Source organism: Bubalus kerabau, chromosome 4 (assembly GCF_029407905.1).
Source record: "Bubalus kerabau isolate K-KA32 ecotype Philippines breed swamp buffalo chromosome 4, PCC_UOA_SB_1v2, whole genome shotgun sequence".
Taxonomy (NCBI): domain Eukaryota; kingdom Metazoa; phylum Chordata; class Mammalia; order Artiodactyla; family Bovidae; genus Bubalus; species Bubalus kerabau.
The window spans coordinates 4,891,758-4,919,201 of NC_073627.1; the positions used below are offsets into that span (position 1 = coordinate 4,891,758).

The 27,444-nt window shown below is 44.4% G+C and overlaps 2 long non-coding RNA genes across 2 annotated transcripts; one reads left to right on the plus strand and one right to left on the minus strand.

Annotated features, from left to right (window-relative positions):
- Window positions 1-1,064: 1,064 nt before the first annotated feature.
- LOC129648567 (uncharacterized) lies at window positions 1,065-20,017 on the minus strand. Its single transcript, XR_008712787.1, has 3 exons — window positions 19,880-20,017; window positions 3,040-3,104; window positions 1,065-1,964 (listed from the first exon to the last, which is right to left on the minus strand). It is a non-coding gene; the product is annotated as an uncharacterized LOC129648567 (long non-coding RNA).
- Window positions 19,912-27,444, plus strand: LOC129648566 (uncharacterized). The gene is made up of 4 exons (XR_008712786.1): window positions 19,912-20,388; window positions 22,887-23,001; window positions 26,456-26,505; window positions 26,625-27,444. It is a non-coding gene; the product is annotated as an uncharacterized LOC129648566 (long non-coding RNA).

Genomic DNA, 27,444 nt, shown 5'->3' on the forward strand with positions numbered 1-27,444 from the left:
CAGGTAGGTACCACTAGTACCACCTGCTGCTGCTGCTAAGTCGCCTCAGTCGTGTCTGACTCTGTGCGACCCCATAGACGGCAGCCCACCAGGCTCCCCCATCCCTGGGATTCTCCAGGCAAGAACACTGGAGTGGGTTGCCATTTCCTTCTCCAACGCATGAAAGTGAAAAGTGAAAGCGAAGTCACTCAGTCTTGTCCGACTCTTAGTACCACCTGCTGCTGCTGCTAAGTCACTTCAGTCATGTCTGACTCTGTGCGACCCCAGAGATGGCAGCCCATCAGGCTACCCCATCCCTGGGATTCTCCAGGCAAGAACACTGGAGTGGGTGGCCATTGCCTTCTCCAGTACCACCTGAGAAGCCCATTATTTAGATGGGCCCAGTGTAATCACATGAGCCCTGAAAGATAAGGGGGACCAGTCAAACAGAAAGGATGAAGTGGAAGAAGTAAGTCCCACCAAGGAGACCAAAGGAGAGGTCAGAACTTGAACTCTGACCTGTCTCACTGTTGCTGGCTTGGAGGAAGGAGGACAGGAACCATGAACCAAGGAATACCAATGGCCCTGTGCTGACCACCAGTGAGGAGATGGGGGTCTCTGTCCCACAACTCCAAGGAGCTGAATTAGACTGGCCGCTTGAACCTGAAAGGGCTTCTTCCGCACAGCCTCAGGGAAGGAACGCAGCCCTGCCCACACCTTGGATTCAGCCTGGTGAGACTTGTGTTGAATTTTAACCTATAGGAACTATGAGATAAGAAATTTGTGTTGCCTTAAACCACTAAATTTATGGTCATTTTTTTATGGCAGAAAGTGTGTTGAAAGTATTAATCACTCAGTTGTACCCATCTCTTTGCAATTCAATGGATATAGCCTGCCAGGCTCCTCTGTCCATGGAATTCTTCAACCAAGAATACTGAAGGGGGTTGCCATGCCCTTCACCAGGGGATCTTCTAGACCCAGAGATAGAACCCGGGTTTCCCACATCACAGGCGGATTCTTTACCGTCTGATCCACCAGGCAAGCCCATTTTGGCAGAATTAGGAAACTAATTCAGGTAACTGCCAAAGATTCTTGAGAAAAAACTTTATTAATCCGAATGAAGAAGTCTCAAGTGAGCTCCAGGAAAGCCTGAGAAGGGACTGAGTGTTGGAGGAGAAAAGTATAACTCTAGGTAGTATTGGAGAAGGAAATGGCAACCCACTCAGGTATTCTTACCTGGGAAATCCCATGGACAGAGGAGCCTGGCGGGCTACAGTCCACGGGGCCGCAAGAGTCAGACACAACTGAGCAACTCAACGACAGCAAACACTAGGAAGGGCACCCGTAAATCCCATCTCTGACTTTACATGTTTTTCCAAATTGCTTTTAAGTAACTCTACTGACCCTGGTGGGCTGTTGTCTATGGGGTCGCACAGTCGGACACGACTGAAGTGACTTAGCAGCAACTCTACTGAAGCTAACACAGTACTGGAAACCAACTATACTTCAATTTAAAAAAAAAAGAAACTATTGCTTCTCACCTCAATATCCTGGCTAGAGTATGGTTAACTCTTCTGTAATGCCAAAAAGAGAAGCAAGCAAGCGTGACATGGAGGCAACAGAAATCGGTGGTGCCCCCCTCATTGGTGTTTCTACATATTTGGCCACAGCATCTTAGTCCATTTCTAACTGAAGATCTCTGATGCTCAGAGAAGTTCAACAGCTTTACAGTAAGTCCCCTACAGACGCACTTTCAAACTTTCAAAGACGCCAACGTGCGTCTGCACGTCCAGCTGCGTGAGTTGGTTCTCACGTCTCGTGTGCGTCGTCACGTGCGTCCATCCTCCACGAGTGCCTGTGCTTGTGTGTACTTCACTGTACGGTATCATACAGAGCACCGAGGGGCTCAGTTTATCTTTATTTCAAGCCCAGGGTGTCTGGAAGCAAGTGGGTAGACAGTATTGAATCCATCCGGGAACCGGAACCTGTGCCAACAGCAAAGCCACACGGTGCGTGCGTGACATCACACCTTGCCCTCCGACTCCTGTTGCTGATGATCCTTCAGCTCTACCATCTCCCAGCTTCCCTTCCTCCTCCCCTTTCTGGCTGTTCACTTGATGCCAGCCCTGGCATATGCCAGCTGTCCTACTGTACTATAAGACTGAAAACGTTCACCTTCTGTGTTTGATTTTTTTTTTTTCTTTTTTTTTTTCTCTTTATTTTTTTTTAACTTTATTTTATTTTTAAACTTAACATAACTGTATTAGATTTGCCAAATATCAAAATGAATCCGCCACAGGTATACATGTGTTCCCCATCCTGAACCCTCCTCCCTCCTCCCTCCCCATTCCATCCCTCTGGGTCGTCCCAGTGCACCAGCCCCAAGCATCCAGTATCGTGCATCGAACCCGGACTGGCAACTCATTTCACACATGATATTCCACATGTCTCAATGCCATTCTCCCAAATCTTCCCACCCTCTCCCTCTCCCACAGAGTCCATAAGACTGTTCTATACATCAGTGTCTCTTTTGCTGTCTCGTACACAGGGTTATTGTTACCATCTTTCTAAATTCCATATATATGCGTTAGTATACTGTATTGGTGTTTTTCTTTCTGGCTTACTTCACTCTGTATAATAGGCTCCAGTTTTTTTATATATATATTATTTTTATTTTATATATATATGATTTTTAATATATATTATTTGTGTGAAAAGTATTACAAACCTATTACAGTACAGTCCTATGTAGCCAATTGTGTTAGTTGGGTACCTAGGCCAACTGTGTTGGACTTTTGAACAAACTGGACTCACAAACATGCTCTCAGAATGGAACTCAATTGTATGTAGGGGGTTTCCTGTCCTAAGATCATATAGCTGACAGGAAAGTTGAGTTCAAGGTTTCTAATGTCTTATCCTAAGTTTCCTGTATCCTTTCCCTGCTTCCCTACTTTATTATGAAAACTGGCTAAAATTTAAAAGGAACACATTTACTATTAACAGACCATGAGAAAGTATGTTGTGTTCGTACATGTAAAGAGAATTAATATAGGCATTTACCTGGATCATTTGCAGTTCAAGTAACATCATCAAAATACAGTTCTGCTCATCTGATTCATGGATAACTGAAACCAAAAAAAAAAAAAAATTAACCAAAGGTATCCAGATACTTGGGAAGAGGAGGATTTGGTATAGATAACCTACATCGATGCTTCAATAATTCTCTATTGCACTTTTCCCAAGATCTCGTGGCCACTTTCTCAACACTGAATAGCCCTGGCACTAACAAGCCTGAGTTTGCCTTTAGCAGATAATATCAACTTGTTATCCTGGAAGGCCAACTGAAAAGCCCTAGGAAGAAAACGGAATGACTCAGCATGCACGCTGAGAGTGGAATCTGGAGGCTCAGGATGCAAAGGCCCAGGAGCTTGAAAAGAGCGTTATTTGGAGGTTGGCCCTCACCCCTCCCCACCCATCTGAATGCCACTGGCATTGCCAGCATCCTCACTTTGGTCTACCAGATTTCTCCCTTTCTGTCATTTCTAGACCAACAGCCAAACACCTCAAACCCCAGAATCCTGAGGCAAATAACTCCTGCAGTCTGCTGGGTTTCAGAACTCAGCCACAGACCCATCCCTTTTCCAAGTCACCTCATCAAAACTTCCAGAGCTGGAGGGAGATTCAGAGACTCGGGTGGTTTCAGCTGGAGCTGCTTATGAACCTCCCGGCTAAAAGCAATCAAGTGCATGGAGGGAACCCTAAAAAGAGGTGGGTGTAAAGGTTTATGCAACGTCTTGGCTGAGACTGTAAAGTGGAATGCCCCTCCCTACACTTTTTGGAATGAGATCCCTAAAGAAGCAAAATGATCTGGAAAACATCCTTCAAATAAAATGGATGTGAAACGTCCAACTTGAGCATTTCTGTAAATAATGAAGCTTTAGCTTAAGAACTGCATCTCAGTCTATGAGAGCCTTAAATCTCTAGCTGAGCTTAAGACAAATTCTTAAACTGATGAAGGAAAAAAGTATATATCCTCATTGGAGATTTTTATAGGGAAAAGAAAGAAGAGTCTTGATAAAGAGGAGTAGATTCAGATACATCTCCAACTTCCCCCTACACTGTCGTTTTGAAACATCATCCACTCTGTTGATTAGGAAGAGCTGCTGGCACTCCAGCAGAAGACTCTGTGCTTCTAATGCAGGGGCATGGGTTCGATTCCTGGCCGGGGAACTAAAACCCCATACTCCAAGTAACAAAAACAAGACAAAAACAAAAGCTCTATGCCAGCAGTGATAGTCACACAATTCTGCAAACACAACCCAAATCACTGAATTGTACACGTAAAGCAAGTGAATTGTGTGGTTATCACAATTAGAACTGATTTTTTATAAAAAAGAAAGAAAGAACGAGCTGCTAATGGAGAGAGAGGAGCAGGAAAAAAAAAAAAAGATATCTTAATATTTATTTTTGTCCAGAGCAGGTAATGGCAGCCCACTCCAGAGCCTGGCGGGCTATAGTACGTGGGTTCACAAAAGAGTTGGACATAACTTAGCGGCCAAACAACAACAAAAGAACAAAAAAAGTAGTGTCAACATCGCTGTTATATGCACTGGGAAACAAGAAAAGTGCCTGTGACTCACAGCATTGTGTGTGGCTCTTGTGAAGCTAGTCAACAAGAGGAAGTCACCCAAGGCTATGGGGATGGCACCATTTATTACCCTCTCGTCCGCTCTGTGTTCTGATCTGATCTTCTCTGGAAAGCAAGAGTAAGAGCACACCCTAAGCAACGCCACTGGCAGGCTGAGACCTCCAGCCCATTCCCCGTCACCCGCCGGCCGGCCATCAGTGCCGGTGCATTACCACCACCTTCCTGTGTCAGACCTGACACGACTGGAAACACAGGGCGTAGCCTCTTGGACCCTGAACGACTTTCTTCCAAGTCACTTTGGGAGTAACATTTTCCAGTGGCTCCACAAGAGTTCAGAAACCTGCCAGTTTTGAGATGCATATTTACTCAAACTGGGAGTCTTCCTCCAAGTCCAGAAAGGTTATCTAGTGAGTGTGCTCTGTCCTTGGGAGCACAGGGGCTTAGCACAGGGGAGGGGGAGGTGAAGGTCAGGACGCCTCTCCAACTGCCACACACAATCCCATCCCAGAGGAGAGACTAGGATGATTAAAATCCTGTTTTTGCAGCTGTCACACAAACGCTCTTTAAAATTCCTCTTCTGTATCCTAGGACTTAATGCAAATTGTCCACAGAACAGGAGGGTCAAAATGATAATTTAGATGCAATTAGCCAGATGTGTTGGCATGTCATTTCTCCCACCCACTCCCCTAAAATTATCTGAATAATTTACACGTACATAATCACCTTACTCCAGTGGGAAAAGCGTGTACCCTTGTTTATTTCCCCTAAATACCTAAACTTTCTAACAGTGTTACACCCAGAGAGTGTCAAGTCTGGAGAAGTATATAAGATAACTTTGTGAGGCCAAGCTGTCTCTCTCTTAAATGCACACAGAATTAATTTGTTTCCATTAACTCGTTATCAAGTTACTTGACTTTGATTCCCAGCACAAACGTATTAAAAAAAAAAAAAGAGGAGCGGGGAGGGTAGCGCTGGTAGATTTTCAGGAAATAGTGAGTCCTTTTTTCTACTGAGATAGAAATCATTTGGCAAGCCAGGGTGAAATACCTCTAGTTCCCGATAGAAAGAGGGAGAAAAAAAAATTTTTTTAGAAGATGCTAATGAACCACAAAAGAAAAAGAAGGAAGTGTTTTTTTTAAATGAGACCTTACTTTTGAAAGCAGCTCAGTTTGCAACCAATTTTTGAAGAAATGTCAAAGTTACTCCTTTGGGACCTGTGTATCAGAACTAAACCAGGCGTTCAGATGACTGCAATAAAGACGTGAGCAATTCAGGTGACTTTATTAAACAGCCAGCATCATCAGAACTGACCTTTCAGACACAGCCTTTCATCTCCAAATAGGATGAAGCTGCTAAGAGCCAGTGATGTGGAGCAAAGGGACAGAGGGGCCTTAGGTCCCGGGAGCCAGACTGCACTGCGGGATGACTGCGCTAGGTGGACTTCCGGGGGCGTGGGGGCTGCTCCTCGGGAAGGCAATTTGCTTTTAAAATTATTTATATGAAGCAAGTTCCACAGGCTAGATGACTCCCATAGACGACTCCCAAGGTTCACCTGCCTTTTTAAGTGGATGTGCTCGAACCCCTTGGTCCCCAAGGTGGTCACCTTCATCTCACTGTTCAGAAATCAGACACTCATGTGAAAGAGATGGTCAACAGGAAGGGCTGGGAAAGAGATTCAGTAAAGGGAAGCCAAGCACCAGGGTAATCTCCCTGCAAAGCAGCAGGCCTTGCCTGCTGCCATATGTAAGACCATTTAGCTCCATTCAGACATGGAGACAGTTCAGATGTCAAGCAGCTTACGAAACTGCCCAAGAAAGCGGCTTGGAGATGATCGCTGGAAGAGTCATCAGTCCGGCCCCTCCAGAGAGAAGGAAGAGTCTCATCAGCCAGGACTGAGAAAAGCAGAAGCACACAGGGGAGGCTGGGCATGGCAGATGTAGGCTTTAATATCTGGGCATCCCTGGTGGCTCAAGCGGGAAAGAATCTGCCTACAATGTGGGAGACCCGGGTTTGATCCCTGGGTCGGGAAGATCCTCTGGAGAAGGAAATAGCAACCCACATAAGATACAGAATGGATAAACAAGAAGGCCCTACTGTAGGGCATAGGAACTACATTCAGTATTCTGTGGCAATACTGTACAATATATTCATATACTATAAATATACAATTTATACTGATAAACTGTAACAGAAAACAATATGAAAAAGAGTATCTATAGTAAAACTGATTATATAAATGTGGATTCTTGGGCTTCCCTTGGCTCAGGTGGTATAAAGAATCTGTTCGCAAATGCGGGAGACTTGGGTTCGATCCCTGGGTTGGGAAGATCCCCTGGTGAAGGGAAAGGCTACCCACTCCAGTATTCTTGCCTGGAGAATCCCCATGGACAGAAGAGCCTGGCGGCCTACAGTCCATGGGGTCGCAAAGAGTCGGACACCACTGAGTAAGCAAAAAAAAAAAAAAAAAAGTATAACTGAATCACTTTGCTGTGCAGAAGAAATTAACATTGTATATCATCTATACTTCAACAACAAAATTATTTTTAAAAAAGGGGGGGGGGGAATCCCAGAGAAAGAAAAGGGGATTGTGGAATTTTACTATTGTATTTATCCAAATTGAGCAAGGAGCTACCGGCCTTTACTCCTTCCCTTCTGGGAAGGATTAAGACTTCCGGGGTTCCCAATCCCTGAAAAGATTACTGTCTTCCACATCCCTCTCTCTCTGTCTATAAAACTGTGATTGCCAAGCTACTTGTTTCCTGGTACCCTGGGTTTTCTCCTTCCATACACATGGTGGAATTGCCTATGTTTACCTCCTTGCTGTCATGAGACTTGCTTTGGCCAATGGCAGGAGAGCAAAGGAGAAAGACCTTCAAGCAGAAGATAAATTTTAAGAGCCAATGGACAGTAGCCCTGCTTCCTGCCTTATGCCTGTATCCCTGAGTGAAGACAAAGTGGTCCAGAATCCCCCCAGCTCCACTCCAGGCACCCCTGTTCCTGCTGGCTGACCCATGATGACTGTGTAGTACAAATAAACCATACGCCTCTGTTATTTTCAGCCACTGAAATTCTGACATTGTTTTTTGACTAAAGATACAAAACAAAATGTAAAATAATAGTAAGTCCAAAAGATTTCTGATTGTTTCCCTAATGACTGCTTGGATAATTTGACATTTCCATGAAATACCTGAATTCTTTCCAAACTGCTTCCCTTTCGTCGCGTGTTTGTGCTCATTTGCAATCAACTCTTCGTGACCCCATGGACTGTACAGCCTGCCAGGCTCCTCTGTCCTTGGACTTATCCAGGTAAAAATACTGGAGTGGGTTGCCATTTCCTTCTCTGGGGGGTCTTCCCGACGCAGGTATCAAATCCACATCTCCTGAATCTCCTGCATTGGCAGGCAGTTCTTTACCTCTACACCACCCAGGAAGCCCTTACTTCTCTTTATGTCTATGCTGTTACAGGGGTTCATGAAATGTGTGTCTCATCTGTCTATCAGGACATCAAATCCTCCTCATCACAGAAACTGCCCTGTGGTAAAGCACAGAAGACCAACCAGACTATTTTAAATGTCATGCTAAGATCCCTCCACTGTCAGTTAACCAGCCACATGTCCTTGGAAAATTCAATCCAATTCTCTAAATCTCAGCTCTCTGAGCTATAAAATTAGAATCATAATTTCTTTGAAAAATTTTATTTCTGTATATATTTAGTTGTTTCTGGCTGTGCTGGGTCTTCATTGCTGCGAGAGGGCTTCCTCGAGTGTGTGGCTTTCTCACTGCAGGGGCCTATTGTGGAGCATGGGCTCTAGGGCGAGAGGGCTTCAGTAGCTGCGGGGCGCAGACATAGCTGCCCCGGGCATGTGGGATCTTCCCAGACCAGGGATCAAACTCGCGACCACCAGGGGAGATCACCTCCATCTTTCCAATCTGCTGTCCCATGAGGGAGCATATAAAAATTGTACTGATTCTTCCCCTTCACTTCTTCTCCACCAGCAGAAATGCTATTCAATTCTCCTGAGAAAGTGTTTCCTTTCCATAAATGAAGATGATAACACCTACCTCCCCACCTAGGGTCAGGATTAAATAAATCAGTGAAGACAGAGCTCTTATTAGGTATATGCACTAAATTCGTAACAGCAGATGTAATCTGTGTGATCATCATTATAGTAAGAAATTGCACAGGACCTAATACGCACTGCAATTTCTTACTATAATGATGATCAGAGATTACCTGGACAGCATGGAAATCAGATCAGTCGATCCTAAAGGAAATCATTGAATATTCATTGGAAGGACTGAGGCTGAAGCTGAAGCTCCAATACCTTGGTCACCTGATGCAAAGAACTGACTCAATGGAAAAGACTACGATGCTGGGAAAGATTGAAGGCAGGAGAGGGGGATAACAGAAGATGACACTGTTGGATGGCATCACCAACCCCAATGGATATGAGTTTGAGCAAACTCAATATAGTGAAGGACAGGGAAGCCTGGAGTACTGCAATCCATGGAATTGCAGAGAGTCAGACACAACTTAGCGACTGAACAATAAAACTGGTGCTCAATAAATCTCGGCTGCTTCCTTGGCCCTTGGAGAAAGGGCCATTCCTGTTTTGGAGCAGGGTTATTTGAATAGCATTATCAATTGTTAAACAGCAGGGTGGCCAAAGATCTACCGAGAAAAGGCCTCAAAAAAGTCTCTGCTTTAGACCCATTTACAGTGAGACATGTCTAGATCCTTAAGATGCCAGGTTTTTTCTTTCCCATTCTGCAAACACATGGCTTCCATTAGTTGACTGATACTGACACATCTGAAGCTTCCAAAGTACTCTGGGCCTCTGACGAGTGAAAGGCTTGCATGCCCAACAAGGAAAAGGCAGGCTCTGCAGGCGTGGCATGCTGCCAGGGGCGGGGCAGCAGAGGTGTTGAGTTTAGGTAGGAGACCGAACCTGGCTCTGTCGTTAATGACCATTCTGTCCACACCTGAACATAAATTAGCCACACCTGGTGAGGCTCCTAACGCTCTGAGCTCCAAAGGTGATGTCACTGTGCATATATACCCTCCATTAATCAGAGCGAGTGTGTGTGTCTGTGTGTGTGCTAAACAGGGACCAGGGAATCGTGAATAATTTGCACTGTGTGCTCCACACCACCTCTGCTGAGCCTTCTCATCCAAAGCAACTCCAAGCTCAAATGCTGTGCTCCTTTTAAGGACATCGTTGTTTGTTCAGCTTCTTCGAAACAAGCCTGAATTCTAATTAGCTTGCAGTTAGAGGCAGCAAAATGGTAACTTGATCCTCACCTAAATTTTATCATGTTTCCCATCTTCAAAGCGACTCACTTTGCTTTTGTCCTGAGAGACAGTGATGCCCGCGACCTTGTTTTGTGTTTTGTGTCTCACAGAAACAATGCTATTTGGCGAGGGGTGGGGTAGAGGCAGACTCAGCACTGACCTGAGGAGTCGGGACAATTCTCTGCTCTACATTTCATCCCCAAGGGGATGACTCCAGGGAAATACGGCTTCGTGTCCTTGATTACAGAGGGGACCTACTTAATCAGGGTAGTCCTGTTACCTCTCAAAATGTTTACAGTTTCAGAGTGTGCAGCACAGGTGAGCAAATAAAAGTGATGAAAGAACGATGAAGGCACATTTATCTAATATTTGGAAACAGACGCATTTTTAAAAATTATTTTATCATTTTTATTTTTTGGCCATGCCACTCGCCATGTAGGATCTTAGTTCCCCAACCAGAGATCAAACCTACACCACTGCATTGGGAGCATGGAGTCTTAGCCACCACACCACCAGGGAAGTCCTGGAAGCTGATGTGTTTTCAACACGTCCCAACTCATCAGATTCTGTCCACTTCCCCGCAAGTTAGGTGAGCAGTTACTATCAGCCCGCTTTACAGGTGAGGAGAGAAGAATGGAAGGAGGAGAGTCACTCTGATTGGGATCACAGCTCCACCCAACTAACTTTCAAACTCCGGGTTAGTTTCTCCATTGCTCCACTTCTGTGCGTCTTCACATGTGAAATGGGAAAGGACAGTCGCTACTTTTTCTTTCAGGCAAGGCTTTATTTATCAGGGTCCCTGCAGCAGCAGGGGAAGGGAGAACAAGTAACAGGTTCCCTTGCCTGCTCCCCAAAGTGGGGAGAACTGGTTCCTTATATGGGGTGAGGGTACGGGTGGCTTCAGTGGTTTACCCACCCCCTTAGGTGGTGCTGTGTGCAGGAGGCAAGTGTGGTACTCTGTTTTTGCTCCAGGTTTCTCTAAAGTGGCATTTGTGTTTTTTTGTTCTCTTTATATCCTTTTTCCAGAATTTGTCCCAACTGTGCATGCACGCAGTTATTTTTAGTCCCATACAGTTTCTTTGTATTTTGTTGCTTCAGGAGAGGTGTGTCCAGGTGCTCCTGTTGCTATTTCTTGAGCTGCTGTTAGGCTCAGTGAGTTAATAGATGTAAAAGGGCTTAATGGTCATTCGTGACATGGAAAGTGCTGAGCATGTGCTGGCTGCTGTGATGAAAAGGAAAGGTATAAAGTTGAAAATTTGGGGACACAAGAGGCTTAGGGCTGAAAATGTCCCTGGAAACAACACTTGAACTGAGATGAAAACTCCATCATCACAGCACAGAGGAAACAAAACTGACAAAACGCCCTCATTGATATCACTGTTCTGTACCCCAAATTCCATCCTGCAGTGTGGACACAGGTTCCTCAAGGTCCCCAGGGAGACTCTGACCAAATCTGATGGCTGGTTACGGAAAGTTGTTCTTTCCCTCATTTTACAAAAACACATCCAAAAATGTATGGGAGAAAAACAGTAGAAGTTCAATCCCTTCCAGTCTATTGGTAAAATAAGCCTTTGGGGCACCGGGCACCGTGTCCTTTATGTGGCACACACTGTCTGATTCGCTTCCCGCGAACAGGGCGGCAACTGTGCTGGTGTGCAGGAATGAGGCGCTATCCAACGCCCGAGGTCTTCACAACTACAACGGGAAGGAGCCTAGGCAAGACACACAGCTGGGCAGCTGACACAAGGCGAGGACCCTACCCACCCGATTTGGCAGGTGAGGGAACTCAAGTCTGAGGATTCCCAAGGTCGCTGCTAGACCAGCTAACTAGTCTAGTTGGGATCCTTAAACTGTTATAAGACAGTAGTTAGAACGAGCCTCTTCCTGTGGGACAAAGCTATAGCACATCAGCAGAGCTTGTCAGTATCTTTGTCTATAGCTACTGCTCCCCTTACTAGAGGGCTTCCCTGGTGGCTCAGTGGTCAAGAACCTGCCTGCCAAAGGAGATGTGGGTTCGATCCCTGGATCAGGAAGATCCCCTGGAGAAGGAAATGGCAACCCACTGCAGTAATCCTGCCTGGAGAATCCCATGGACAGAGGAGCTTGGTGGGCTACAGTCCATGCAGTCCCAAAGAGTCGGATGCGACTGAGCACAGCACAAAATTCTCCTAGACTGTGTTTCTCAACTGTTGATGCTGTTATTCTTCTTCTGTTATTAGGCTTCCACGATATTTAGGGCACAGTCTGAATTGTTAATGAATAGACTTTTGTTTCTTAACCAAGTTCATTCTACCTCTGAGGAAAAGAACAGTGACATTAGCATTACCAGCTCCAAGAGAATCAAGACTTGATTTCCTAAGAAAAAATGTGCACTAGAATCCATCTGTTTCCCCACGAAGGAGAGCTCAGCCTGCAGGGACTTTCTGTGGATTATCATTTCAGTGGCCACGAGTAACCCTCCAAAGGCATTATCTTAGCTCTTACACACTTGCCAAGTGTATTTCAAGGTTACATTACCACCGGCTCTCCTGCCTCTATAAAACAAGCTCGCAGAGTAGGATCTGCAGGCTGTGTGAACCAAGAGTCATCATCTCAAGTTAGGAGGCGGCCCAGGAAAAAAGGTTTCACATAGAAAAGGATTTTCCAATTTCCCAAATAATTGTTCATGAATGAATTTACTTAAGCAAGAGCTTAAGTGCATTTCAAAAGAAACCAGTGATCATAGCTGTGAGATGAACACTGCATAAATTTAAAGGCTACTTGGGGACACTCTGAAATCCCAAGGCAAAACTGACTTTCTCGATTTGATGGAGGAATAGGGCCAACTGAGAGATTAGGCTGATTCTGTTTTTCATGAGTCATTTTGTCTGTGGATATGCCTCGCAAATTAAAACACACATAAAAAAATCCCTAGGTGTGAGGTGATTCAAGTTTCAAATCTGGTCATTTGAAAAAATCACAAAGTGTTGGATAAAAGCCACAATGTTTGCAGGATTTTATTTTTCTTTTTAAAATCCTAGGAGCTGCTGAGCTTAAAAAAAAAATACTTGGTTCCAATAAAAAGTGAAGGCTTTTGGAGAGAGTCACTCTCTTTGATATCAGATGTATTTTAGTCTATAATTTTCCACTCTGGCTTATGCGAATGTCTAGGCTTGATTCCATCAACTTATTTAATCTCTGATTTCATAAAAAAGCATGTTTTCTGTTTATCTTTGTCCAAACTGAGTGCAATCTGTGCTTTCTAGTTCTTCTAACAACCTCAACTTTCCAAATTTCGTATCAGAATGCCTGTGTGGCTTGGTACTTCTATGCTTGTCTTGACAGGTTGGAAACTGCATGTTCATAGTGAGAAAATTAAGTTACTACTCCCAAAGACACCCAGTTACAAAACTGTAATTTAAAAGCACATCATCACTTTAATTTACTGCAAGTAGGTGAAGGGTTGGGGGATAGGGCTGGGAAGATAAATTAATACAAATAAATGCTGAGCTACAAGTTCCAAAATTAACAGAGAAAACTTCCCCAAATGTTTAATTTTCATATACAAGCTAGTTACTGAATTGGAGAAAAGTTAGCATTCAACACAAGCTCATTTGAAACCAATCAAATCCAGAAACTTGAATTCACTTATTATTATGTCTATTCTATGAAGCTGAGAAAACTATTTCAGGGAAAGTACATGGTCATTTGGTCACAGGAGTTGAACATTTCAATACAGCATAACCTCCAACCCTACATACAGATGAAAACACTGAGGACAACCTCTTGTTTCAACTAATGATCCTCATTCTGTTACAATTTGGCCATGAGTTTATAAAGACATCTTTCACTTTATTGTATCCATCATTACTCCAAAGAGATTTCCAACATCCAATAAATGAACAAAATACTTTTTTGGATTACAAGCATTGGCTTCCCAAAGCACTTGCAAAATTCTGTTTGTCAGTTTCTCAATTTATATTTAGGACCAAATCCTTAACAATCAGAAAAGAAAGTCCTGAAAAAAGTATTAATTTCTACCACCTAACCATATACACACACACACAGGCACACACATGCACACACATTGCAATAGCTTCCACAAAAGACTACGCTAGTGAAGAAAAAACGAAGTCTACCACATCTCATGAAACAGACTCAAGTTCACTGTTCATGGGGAATAAAAATTTTAAAAGTAACTCAAAAGGTTCAGATTAAAGGCAATACTTATCGTTATTCGTTTGTTTTTATTTCCAGTTCGTCGTCAGTTATAAAACTTTGGCCTTTCAAAAATGAGTTTATTTGTAAATGAGAGTGATGAGTTGGCAGTTGAACTCAGGTCTGGCCATTCTACCTGACCAATGAAAAAACAAACGCTACAGAGGCTTGCAGAACTGTTTTACTCCCCCGTTGGCAATCCTCTTGTCCCCCTGAGATTGTCTTAATTACAGAGTAATACTGGAAGTATTCTTCATTCATAGATTAATTAGCTGATGCCTACGCAGCTATTTGAACATAAAAGGCAACATGTAAATCTATAATTATTCGTCCTCAAGCTAATGATCGTTTAATTAGTGTTTTCTGTGCATTTAATGGTCCATAAAGAAAAAGGCAGTTTGGGGAAGGGGCTTCTATCACTGCTCTAAGATGTTTAGGACTATAGATCTAAGTGGAACGAAAGGTATTTATTTAATGTTCAAATAAAGCTTTTACAATTAGAGATTAATTAGAAATTGCCTCTCTCCTTTCCTCATGACTAAGAGTATAGGGAACTGAAAATGAAGCATGGCTTTTGGCATCATTTGCCTACTTCCAGAAATAGGAATCATAGTTTGCATCAGACTAATCTGATGTTTTATGACAAATCCAAAGATCTACCTGAGGTGAGGTATACAGAGCAGAAACGATGTTAATTCTGGGGTGTTTGTACAAGTTATGAAGGCACTTCTGTACTCTTAGTAAAGCAGGATACTAGTTTCCTAAACAGGACGTCATGGCCAAGTTGAAAGTCATCAGATAAAGCTAAGTGTTTTGCAAAATACCTGCATTTGACCTTCTGACATGGTTTTCTAACTGTTTCCCTCTATAATTCCCCTACTAGATGATACAACCAAAGCCAAGCATTTGGGTGTATAATCTTTCTATTTTTAGCCTTATCCAGCCACTAGTCAGTATTCATTAAATGGGTTATAAACAGACTAGAAACTAGAAACAAGAAAAACTAGAAACAGTCACATATAACTCAGATGAGCAAATATGCTTCTGAGTATAAGAATTATTCCTAGGAACTTAAAAAAAAAATTACGTCAAAGAAATGTGACCAGCTCTGCCACATGTTCTCCACTCAGAGGTCCCTGTTGTGATGCTGGGTCATCAACACAAACATCACCACAAGGAAACTGTCCAGAAAACGTTCTCAAGTAACCTGGCACTGAAGCAGTCGTTTTGATTCATCTAATCAGTACCAGCATCATGGGAGTTCCCTGGTGGTCCAGTGGTTTAGACCCTGTGTTTCCACTGCAGGGCCGTGTCCCCTGCTTCTTCTTGTTCGATCCCTGGTTGGGGAACTAAGATCCTGTGTGCCACATATAGTGCAGTCAAAGAAGAAAAATCTCTATCAGGTGACTTCCTTAAGACACAATTTTCTCAGTCACAAAATGGGGCAATTGTCACAATCAAACAGAACAATCATAAACCTACCAGAAAGAAACTATTCAATACATGTCCACGTATTCACATCAGCCGTTTCTACAGAAATTTCAAGAAATAAAAAAAATTAGAAATTTACTGAAAAGAAGTAGAGCCTTACCCTCCCTGGACAAGAATTTCCTTTGCCAGCTGATAATTTAAGTAGCACAGAAGCAATACTGGAGAAAAAAATACTGACATTTTGGGATAGTAAGAGGCACCTATGCTTTGGAAAGTGCTGTAAAATTAAACATTCAGAGTTCTTTGAAAAAAAGCAGTTATAAAGATATGTTGTATTAGTTTTTTATCAAAAGGAGAAAAATTAAAAGAATACAAATAATGTAACAGTGGAATGGCTTCCCTGGTGGCTTAGACAGTAAAGAATTCACCTGCAATGCAGGAGACCCAGGTTGGATCCCTGGCTCGGGAAGATCCCCTGGAGAAGGGAATGGCTACTCACTTCAGTATTCTTGCCTGAAGAATCCCAGGGACAGAAGAGCCTGGCGGGTTGCAGTCCATGGCATCACACAGAGTCGGACACGACTGAGCAACTAACATTTTCATGTTCATTTCTCATAGTTGGAAACATGATAATAATGCTGTTTGAAATTTTACAGCATTTTACTTAAAAAAAAATTTAAGTAATAAGTGAAAGATGAGTATCTTAAAGTACCCAGAAGTCTACTCTGTTTTTCAGAAGGACGTTTCTCACCTTCCTTTTGGGACTCCTGGTAGGATTTCTAAATTCAGTGCCTCGAAAATCTCTGTATCTATACCAGACACCACAGAAGTGTCGCATTCCTTACCGAATAAGCCGGCAGGGCAGCAACATTTGACCAGGTTACAAAAATATGTGTCTCAAGAAACTCTGTTGGAAAGGTCCTTGCAAAGGATGAGCATGCAGCATCTACGCTGGCTTTGGACCCACAGGTGAGGCACAGAACTCACGAAACATTCCCCCTGAACTTTGTGACAAGAGTCCTGCCCACCTTAGCCTCCAACTTCCCTTCTTGTTCTGTATCTTGTATCTTAGCTCCCCAAGCAGGGATCAAACCTGCACCCCCTACACTGGAAGGTGAAGTCTTAATCATTGGACCCCCAGGGAGTCCCTTGACCTGATGTATTATCACCAATTTCTACAGTGTATAAAAAAAATCTTGGTCTCTGAACCTGAAATGTAAGATAACAATAGAAAATATATTTCAGTCTGAGTAAAATATCAGTTTTTAGAAGGAAGGCCTGAATCTGTTTAAAACGAGGAGGAGAAAATCATATTGCTAATATAAATTACTTGAAACTTACACCAAGGAAAAAGCTTAATAAATAAATCTGAGAACTGCTGTCTAATATTTTTCCTTGCCTCCTTTTCTGAATATTTATGCATTTGCTCAAGACTATGGATTTTTAAAAATCCAAAAACAGAGCAAACTGTTTTTTATCACTGATGACATCCTTTACTGCCAAGTTTCCTCCTCTTTTTAGAAATACAAAAACATACAACAAACAAACCTAATCAAGAAATGCTAGATTCTGGGACATCTACTGCTTTGCATATTAATTGGTAAAATGAGATAAAATGTGCGAGTGCCTGTTTTCAGAAGTCACAGGCATTCTGAAATGCAAGACAGACTCCTTTTATTAATAACAAGGGAAGCCAGGCAAAAGAAGGCGAAAACCTAAGTAGCTCACACTCCGACAATTAAAGAACAACCGTATTTCGTGAAGACTCTGACTCCAGACAGCTTCGCTGTCCTCCTCCCCACTTTTTTATTGGAGTCTCTGAAACCATTTTGCTTGGGGGAGAAAGTAGATTTTAGTAGAGTGGGAAAAATGCCAAACATCCATGGCAACTTAGAATTTTTCCACTTTCTTTACATGTTCAATTGAGACCTTCATAAAATTATAAATGAAAGGATACATTATGAGCACTTTCTTTGAAGGGGGGAAAAAAGGGTCTTGCCTGGAAGTAAAATTTTGGAGTCTATATCCTGCTTCTCTAGAGAACACTTGGGAGATTTCTCTGCCAACAGCAGGGCCCCTGAAACAGCTTGTCTTTGCCTTCAGAATTCTAAAAGGTAGGCCCACCGATTGTTCCCCGATAGTGGGTGAGGCATTGAGCAGCAGGAGTGGGCTGGAAAATACTGGACTCTGTGTTGGTGTCTGGGGGCTGAGGTCAGTGTGTCTTGGCGCCCACTGTCCACCCCCCGCCCCCTCCCTCCATCCCTCCCCCACCACCAGGGATTCACTCCTGTTTACTTTGGGGAGACTGCAACTTCTGTTTCTTAACGTTTAAAAAGAACTTTAAAAGCTTATAAAAAGGCTCTTAAGATTTCTTGGACACCGAATGCCTCTTACAGAACAATATTTTGATGAGTTAAGTGTAAATGAATCAGAAACCTACGTATTAAATTTCCCTTGACATATACATCAGTTTAAAAAATTAATGGAAAAAGTGCCCAGGGCTCAAAGTGTTCAGGGTTTTCTCAAACCCAAAATGCTTGAACATGAAGAATGATATTCTGTTTGAATCAGCCTGGTTTGCTGATTCTTCTTTACCACCCACCCACCCCCCCCCCCAAAAAAAAAACCCTCCTTGTAAGGGAGGGGGTAGCATTTCCGGATGGTGACCTGCTACCCTGGGACATGCCCCTTTCCTGGTCCTTACTCTTGGGTCGAGGCAGAAACCAAAGGCTGGGCTGACACTGGAGAGATGTCCAGCCTCTGTTCACTGCAGGTTGACCCTAAAAGCTTTTTTTTTTCCCCCAAGATGTAGGAAACTAAATAAACAATCACAGAAGACCATAAATCACTGACAAAGATATTTAGATTTGAAACAGCCCTTAAAAAGGAGAATGTGCCACAATTTGTCCCTTAAAGATTAGCTCGGTCCTGAGTCCCATAACTTTGGATCCCATGAGTTCTGCTGATAAAGAGCCCAAGGGTCAGAACTGAAGGACGGGTCTAGTTTGGGTGTTTTCTTTTGTTTAATGCTTATTGTGGGTCCAAGAAAACACCCAGAGAAATATCCACAACCCCAAAACCTAAAAGCAGACTGGATCTCTAAAACCACCCTCTTCTGAATTTTTTTTTTTTTTTTTTTTTACTTTTTCGATGCTTTAGGTTTTGTTTTGTGAATAAAGGACCATACTTGGTGAGCAGCCAACTGTGCAAAGTCACTTCAGTTTTGTCAAACTCTTCATGACCATATGGACCATAGCCCACCAGGCTCCTCTGTCCATGGGATTCTCCAGGCAAGAATACTGGAGTGGGTTGCCATTTCCTTCTCCAGGGGTCTTCCTGACCCAGGGATTGAACCTGCGACTCTTAAGTCTCCTGCACTGGCAGGCAGTTCGTTTTTGTTGTTGTTTACCACTAGCGCCTCCTGGGGAACAGCTGACTAGGAAAACTGAGCAGGTGAGCAAGATATCAACGCTGCCTTTATGTGGCCTGATCATTTGGGGAGGTGGGGCCCATATATTACAATTGAGAGCAACTGCTAACTTTTCAGGGGAAACAATCCATGTGCCGAGCTGTCCACAATCATGGTAGTGCTCCTGAGGAATCAAGGGACCTGGCCTTGAGCATCTGTATCCTCAGAACTAACCTCGGGGGCCAACGAGGAAGGGTGATGGCTCTAAGCTCGAAATCCCCAAGTTCCCTCTCATTTGGTTAAAGTACAGGAAAGCTTTCTGCGAACCGCAATGAGCTGTCTCTAGAAGCTGTTTTTACTGTCCGTTTCAGAATTCACCCTCTATCTCCTTCAGAAGAGTTTGCGGCCCTGGGGTTTCAGAGGAGGCCCATCCACTCTCCAGCTCAGCAGTGTAGATTCAAGAGACAGCTTGCTTAGAGTGGATCTAGACCTCGCTCATCCTTTCTCGAAGAAGTGCTCTCTCAAAAGCTGGGCGGGGCCTTGAGGGATGGGGAAGTGACATTTACAGAAACACACATTTTCAAGACAGTGTTTAGCCTTATTCCGCTCCGAGCATGTGCTGAATACACGTTTGTCGAATGAGTGAGTGGGAAAAGGGTAGGCCTTTCCCAGGAAACTTGTACGGATAATGAAAAGTTAAAAGACATTAAAGACAGCAAAATGCAGACAACTGTGCCAAGTCACTTGAGTCTTGTCAACCTCTTCAGGACCATATGGACCATAGCCCTCCACCTCAACAGCCTCCCCTCGCCAGACCCGTCCTCCGCACAAAAGAGGAGCAAAGAGAACTGTCGCCACAAAGCCCATTAACAATTCCCAGGAAATAAAAAGAGTATCTGGGTGATAAAAAACAAAACCTTACCTTTTTTGTTGTTGTTGTTTTTCTTGCCTTCTCTTTTGTTCTTAGTCTACTTCCACTGACTTACAGGGAGCGGCATGGAAAAGCCTCAAGCCCAGAACTTTCTAGCACAAGTGGCTGAGTGAAAGTCCAAGTCAAGATGGCGGCGGACCGAGAGCAGAGACGCGGGAACTGGCCACGCGAGAACTCCGGCCCTTCCCGCGAGAATTGCGGCCCTTCCCGCGAGAATTGCGGCCCTTCCCGCGAGAATTGCGGCCCTTCCCAGGAGAACTCACGAGAACCCCTTACCCCAGGGTCAGGAGCCCTGTAAACAGCACCACGCACCGCCGAGCTGGTGAAAGAAAGCTGCACCACGCACCGCCGAGCTGGTGAAAGCAAGCTGAAGTTTCAACCTCTCTGTTCTTGTTGATAGAGATAAAGCTTTCCATCGCTTCTGATCTGAACACAGTCTCTACTGGCTCCATGGACACCAGGCAGGAGGGCCCTCATTGGGGCCTGACTCGAAAAAGCAGGTAACAAACCTACAAAGCAATGAGATGCCCCGCCCAAGCAAGGCCCCTTTGTCTTTTCTGTACCCCTTCCTGGTGGCCATCCGTTCTTAAAAGCTCCTAACTCTTTTTGCAGAAAATGTAAAGAAAAGGGAAAGCAGCAACAGTAACAGCTTCATGCAGATCCAGAAAATAGGGAAGGTGCTAGAAGGGTGATAAAAAGCTTGATTTCATCTCTGTGAGAACTGGAGTCTGGAGATAATATTATCAGCAGAGAAGAGGACAAGACATAGAAATGACCAGTGCCAGCACCTTCTCTCACAGTCCCTTCCCAGGCAATTCTCAAGAACAGACAGAAGTAGATAGAGTGTTCCTCACCCAGAGACGTTCCTTTCCTAAGTTACTGAGGGTGAATCGCTTCCCTCAACCTGGGCTTCTCTTGTTCCACCTGAAAATTCAGAAATCTAGAGCCTTCCCTGCCTTTTAAGGTTTACTTAGTTAAAGGGGCTAGAAAGGAAAAGCAGGCAATCACTGCATTGCCAGGTGCCCCTTATTATATGCAAATTTGGAGGCCCAGCTGGCTCCCGGAATTTCCTCCCAGGCCTCGCCACATTCTCCCCTTGGGGAGTGAAATTCATTTCAATGCTAGTTAAGACCCACCTTTCAAATTTTTTAAGGCAATTAAACATGTAAAATTTCCATATCAGGCTCACAATGATGCTCTGGATGATATGAACAGCTTCACCTGCAAGTAGTCGTACAATGCCCAACATCAGCGACGTCTCTGATGGGCGAGAGAGGCCAGCCTCTGCTTATTTTCTAAAGAAAAACTGGAGAGAAAATAGAAATGAATGTGTTGTGCTAAGTTGCTTCAATCCTGTCTGACTCCCCTTGACCCCACGGACTGTAACCCACCATGCTCCTCTTGTCTGTGGGATTCTCCAGGCAAGAATGCTGGAGTGGGTTGCCATCTCCTTCTCCAGGGGATCTTCCTGACCCAGGGATGGATCTCCCCAGTCTCCGGCATTGGCAGGCAAGTTCTTTACTACTACCACCACCTGGGAAGCCCACATGAATATGTATAATCATATATAGAATGATTATGTTAATATATATGTACCTAACATAAAACAACTCAAGTTGACTTGAGTTAAAACTATTAAAACTTTGAAATGATAAAAAAAAAACTCTATTAAAACTTGGAAATGATAAAAAAAAAAGGACCTACCTCTCCCCTAGGGGGAATCTATGCAAGTAGAAAACTAGTAGAATAAAGCAAAAATGAGCTTTCAAGATCTAGAAGATAACCTGCGGGGGAAGGGCATCCCACCTTCCCATTGCTCTGCCCTGCCCTGTATGGACTGTAGGATTGTATTGATGGAGCCAGACTGTATTTGAATTTGCATATTTGCTCAGAAGAATAGCCACAGAAGGTCTAGAAACTCAGCTGGTGTTTGACATAAATCTTGGGGCTTGGACCACACCCCCAGCCCCAGTCCAGGACCTGATGTGAATTGCACAGTCGTGATCCCTTTGCCTTTGATATGGAAGCTGGCCCTTCGCACTGGGCTCTTGGTGCTAAAGAAAACAGCCCTTGCGGAATCATATTTGCCTGCTGCCCTGGCAGCTCGCAAAGCGCCGCTGCTTTCAGGGTCGGTGTCGGTGGGGGTGAGTGGCAGGGGTCCTTTCTTCTTTGGGTTTGATACATCCTTCCTTCCGCTGCTCCTTGCAATCAACTGCTAGGAGAAGGAGGGGAGCAGGCAGGAGGGAGAACGGGAGGCTTCCGGAAGCCTCTCTCCTTCCACGCCATCGCAGTTTGCCCGATAATGACCCTGGAGACTTCCACCTGCCCCCAGCGAAGGACTTGGTTACCGGCCCGAGCCCTCCCAGGCATCCCCGCGTCCTCACTTCCTCCTCTTCCTGCCCCAGCCCCCAGCCTCCTGCGGCTCCATGTCTCAGGAAGCCGGGCTTGGGGCTCTGTAAGCTATGAGGTCTCCTCCCTTCACTGTGGGTCACCCTCACCCACAAACGCACAGACTCAAGCAGTCGCATCCCTGGATTCATTTTTGCATCTGGAAGCGAGCTGGTGGCTTTAAAGATAGCAGGTCGCTTATTCTTCTTTCTGTGGATAAATAATATCCCTGTGCACTGTGGGGAAAGGGCTTCTTAGTGCATATTTTAAAACTAATTTAGAATTGGTTTGTTTTTCGTGTATAGTCTGTCTTGCCCTGGGGTCAGACAACCTAAACCCCAAATGTTGGGCTTCTGCAGGTTTCTTTTTGGCTGTGCTGAGTCGCTGTTGCAGCACACATGTTCTTTAGTTGCGGCATGTGGGATCTAGTTCCCTGACTACGGATGGAACCTGAGCCCCTGCACTGGGAGCATGGAGTCTCTGACACTGGAACACCAGGGGAGTTTCTAGAGGTTTTTTTAACACCAACTTTTCGAATGGCCAGTTTTTTGTTTTTTAAACTTTCCAGTTTTGCCTGCACTGGGTGACACAGCTTGTTTCCTCTTTGCAGACGAAAAGCAAAGGCTGGTGATCGTCCTGGAGTCTCAGACGACCTGCACCCCTCTACCTGCAGCTTGTGGCTGGTGGGACACACCCTGGAGCAAAAGCCCTGGTATGCAGAGAAGGTTTGTTGCTTCCCTTTCACTTTTTTATTGGAAGACTTGTTCTGGCGGGGAGGCGGGTACACACCTGCAGGGGTTGGGGACTTTGACTAGAGCACAAGCTTCCAATGCTTATGATTTTCCTGGAATCAGCCCCCTCTTTGCAAGTTAATTCCAGAGTCACACCTCTAATCCTGGCCTGTCATCTCGCCGATATGTGTCCTAAGGGGTCTGGGGCAAGAGCATATAGACGTCCAACATAACCACTACTTCTGCTGGAGAAAAGCAACTGCAAGGGCATGTCCCACATAGAGCGGGCATCGCTGCAGTCTGCTCACTGGAGGGACTGATGCAGAGGCTCAAACTCCAGTACCTTGACCACCTGATGTGAAGAGCCGATTCACTGGAAAAGACCCTGATGCTGGGAAAGATTGGGAGGAGAAGGGGACAACAGAGGACCAAATGGTTGGATGGTATCACTGATTCAGTGGACTTGAGTTTAAGCAAACTCCGGGAGATGGTGAAGGACAGGGGAGCCTGGCGTGCTGCAGTCCGTGGGGTCGCAAAGAGTCAGACACGACTGGGCGACTGGACAACAGCATAGTTGCAGTCACTAAATCAGCATGGGTCCCTCAGCCAGACCTCATGGGGTGCCAGATCATGAGTACGTTACAGTTGCAATTAAAGTGAAAAGAGGAAAATCACCCTTACTTCCCAAACATAAATTTATTTATTTATAACGTTATTTATTTATTTATTCACTTATTTTTGGCTGCACTTGGTCTTCGTTGCTCTTCAGGACCTTTCTCTGGCTTCAGAGAGCCGGGGCTGCCCTGGTTGTGGTGCACGGGCTTCTCACTGCCGTGGCTTCTCTCAGTGCTGGGCACAGGCTCTAGGGCCCGCGGGCTCAGCAGTGGCAGCTCCTGGGCTCCAAAGCGCAGGCTCGGTAGTCGTGGCGCTCAGTTGCTCTGAGACATGTGGGATCTTCTCGGACTAGGGGTCAAACCTGTGTCTCCTGCATTGGCAGGTGGATTCTTTACCACTAAGCCACCAGGGAAGCCCTCTGAAACATTTATTTTTAACATGGCAGATAGTTCAGAATAATATGAGCTACTAAGGCATGTGGAAGAAGCAAGAAAGGTCATTAAGGTTAACCATCTTTGAAAGGTTTAAAGACTCGACACGCATCTCCAGGGTCAGGCTCTTCGTTGCCCACCCCCTTCACTCTCTGGCCTGGGCCACACTCCTCCCACCTCTTCTGCTGCGTCACGTTGCTACCCAAGGTCTCCAGTCACGCACGTCCCGCTGTGTCCACTGCTTCCTCTGGACCCTGCTGACAACTGCCTTTGCTTGGTCCACCCAGCCCTCCAGTTGCACCTGACAGGCCATAGTCCTTGAACCTTCGGAGTTTGGTCTCTTCTTGAGGTTCTATTTTAGTGCCCATAAGGAGCTTCCTCGGTGGCACTAGTGGTAAAGAACCTACCTGCCAATGTAGGAGACATAAGAGATGCAGGTTCAGTCCCTTGGTCAGCAGGATTCCCTGGAGGAGGGCATATCAACCCACTCCAGTATTCTTGCCTGGAGAATCCCCATGGACAGAAGAGCCTGGTGGGCTACAGTCCATGGGGTCACGAAGAGTCAGACAAGACTGAAGCAACTGAGCATGCACGGTGCCCGTAAAGCCCTGTGACTCTAGACCAGCAGTCCTTAACCTTTTGGCCACCGGGGATCGGATTCAGGGAAGACAGTTTTTCCATGGGCAGGGTAGGGATGGGGGGCTGGTTTCGGAATGATCAAGCACATTGTGCACTTTATGTCTACTACTACTACATCTGCTCCGCCTCAGATCAGCAGGCATTAGATCCCGGAGTTTGGGCACCGCTGTTCTGAGGCTCCACTCTTTCAAGCTCACTTCTGCCTGAAGGCAGAAATCAGGTCTAGGAATCCACAACAAATACACAAATTTCCATCCAGTGGTAGAGTTGAGTGATTTTTCCCCCCAACAATGAACATACATTAATTTTGCATTCAAAAATCTTACTGTTATTTTTAGTTTACTTTCAAAATCCAATATCCGAATACACCAAAGTGCTTCTCTTGAGTTTTTTCTTTCTCTCTTTTTTTTTCTTCTTCTTTTCCTTTTTATACTTCTTTTTATCTCTTGACTTTGCAAACCCCATTCCACACCCCTGGATTCACTAGGGCAATTTGTCTTTGAATTTGCCACTTGGGTTTTTTTTTTTTTAATCAAAATGGATATGACATACTCATTGTGTCTCTACAGGTCAAACCACAGGACACTGTGGCCAAGAATTCATTTCTGTGGGTGAATGGAAGGCCCATTTTTCATTTTCTTTGTGTTGGGGACTACTAACTTGATTAAATTTAGACCTTTTCCTGGCTAGGACCTAGTAACCCTCCAGCCATATTACAGTGAATTTTGAGAAACTTGGCCAAACATTGGGCTCCACCAGAATTTTACCTTTTTGGATTTCAGAATAAATAGGCCATCAGCAGAGCTGTGGATAACTTTTGATCACACAGGGAAGCACATTGTCATGGAATTTTTTTTCATATGTTAATATAATGATTTAATAAAGACATTTGGCACCGAAATAAGACTCTCAGAGACCAAGCATTCTGAACAATGAGAGGATTAAGATCAGCCTATAGGGGATATTAGCCAAAGTGTCTTTTCTGGCTTTGGTAAAACTCTTCCATCTGTTTAGAGATAAATTCATTATCCTTAACTAAAAATCCTCCTGAAATAGATGTGGTGAAAAAAAAAAGTTCAGCCTCTGTTATAAGACTTTCCAAGCAAGCTTAAAATCGCTTAGAGACAAAGAGGCAGGAGGGAAAAGAAAGGGCGGAATCTGCGGATAACGACGGCCTGCCTTGGTGTTTTATCTGCAAAACAGCGCAGTTTGCAAAGTCTGGATCCCATTTCTTCGGAACTAAACGTAAATGTAGTGCCTGGAATTCTCCCAAATGAATAAATTCTTCGTTGATAATTTTTAAGTGAAGAAAGATCAACAGGATAGGAGTATGAGGGGGAGCTGTGGGCTGCAGAGTGTGTGTGTGTGTGTGTGCGTGCGTGAGTGTGTGTACACACACGTGCCTGTGGGTGGATTGGGGAAAAGAGAGTATAAGTGAAAGTACTCAAATTCTCATCGGATGTGCCCATCAGAGTGGGAATCCCCAAAACAAGAAAGATGTGCATTTCTTTGCATTTAGCTGGACATTTGGGAGACTGGTGGACACATTGTTTTTTTCTTTTTCTTTTGGACATGCTGTGCTGAATTCTGTCTTTCTTTGAAAATGCCAGTAGATTCATTTCCTCTAAAAAGAGCTCATGCTGCCTACTTGCTCTCGTCTGTTCCTGGTCAGTTGTCCTGTCTTATCCTGAGGACAGCAGCCCCACAGACCCAGACCTCTCTTCCTTAAATCCGCTTCAGATCATCTTTCTTTCTTTCTATAGACTGGTTTTCCTCCCTGGATGGTGCCCAAAATGATGCCAGTTTAGGGCAGGTAAGAGAATACACTATGGATCGTTTCTTTCTTTAATCTTCCTCCATCTCATAAGGTCTGTTTTTAAAATTAATTTGCATTGTTGTAATAGTTGATTTACAATGTTCTGTTACTTTTAGGGCTCCCCTGGTGGCTCAGGTGGTAAAGAACCTGCCAGCAGTGCAGGTGCAACAGAGTGACTCAGCTGTGCATATACATACATGCCCCCTCTTTTGGCTTTCCTTTCCATTGAGGTCAACACAGAGCGCTGAGTAGTGTTCCACGTGCTGCAGTAGACTCCTGTTGATTCTCTATTTTATATATACTAGTGTGTATATGTCAGTCCCAATCTCCCAGGGTATCCCTGCCTCTCCCTTTCCCTTTGGTAATCATAAGCTTGTCTCCTATCTGTGACTCTTCATTTTGTAGACAAGTTGTCTGCACCACTTTTTGAGATTCCATATACAAGAGATCTCATACAGCATTTGTCTTGCTCCACCTGACTCGCTTCATTCAGCATGACAATCTCTAGGCCCATCCCTGTCGCTGCAAGTGGCATGATTTCCCTCTCTTTATGGCTGAGTAATTCTGTGATGTCTTGCTGAGCACAGTCTGAAACTTCTACAGTGATGGAAAGAGCAAAAATCGATGAGAGACCCGTGTTCACTCTCAGGATCGAGGTTACCAAAGGAGGAACAGTGATTTGTTTACATAAATCTGTCCACCAAGTCTTGAAAAGTCCTGCAAGGAACGCGATTTTTGGGGGGGGCCTGAGGTTCTCCTTTAGCTTCTTTGTTTGAAAAATGAAGGACAAAGAAACGGCCGTGGAGTCTGCTCTTCCTTCAACCACTGGAAGAAAGGAAGAGTAGAAGAAAAAAGTTAACAAAGAGAGGACACATGTCCCTCCTCTTTCCTTCCCCTCTCCCAATCCGTGAGCAAAATCTAATAAAGATGATTAAA